The sequence below is a fragment of the Saimiri boliviensis genome, chromosome 20, assembly GCF_048565385.1.
Source record: "Saimiri boliviensis isolate mSaiBol1 chromosome 20, mSaiBol1.pri, whole genome shotgun sequence".
In the NCBI taxonomy this organism is placed as follows: domain Eukaryota; kingdom Metazoa; phylum Chordata; class Mammalia; order Primates; family Cebidae; genus Saimiri; species Saimiri boliviensis.
In genome coordinates this window covers 31,484,597-31,485,063 of record NC_133468.1, presented here as the reverse complement: position 1 = coordinate 31,485,063, position 467 = coordinate 31,484,597, and positions in this window count along the sequence as shown.

Genomic DNA, 467 nt, shown 5'->3' with positions numbered 1-467 from the left:
CCCGACGCTCCTTGCCCGTCCTGTGCGCTGATTGGCTAGATTTCTCCCACCTCCTCAATCCGATTGGTCTGCTCTGGGACGGCCTCTGGTTGTTGGAGCCGCCAATGCCACGCCCCACTGCCGTCAGGCCTCGGGCCTCTCCCATTGGCCGGCGGAGACCCCGGCCGCGAGAACTGTGCGTGCCGTCTCCTTGTCCCCGCCTACTCTCGCCACTGCCTCCACCGCGGCCCTCCTCCTAGTTCCGATTGGTGAGTCCTTGGCCCTTGAGCTCCGATGCTAACTCTGATTGGCTGGCGGGGCTACAAAGTTAGCACGCGAGACAGAGGAGGTGCCCCGCGCGTGCGCAGCTGTCGTTCTCCCAATTGATGACGTTAATTCCCGGCAAATTTCAAAGGCTTATTCTAGACTCTGTAGACTTGTGTTACGCAAAGCCGGAGAGAAGTGGCCATGCGAGGGGCTGAGCAGGA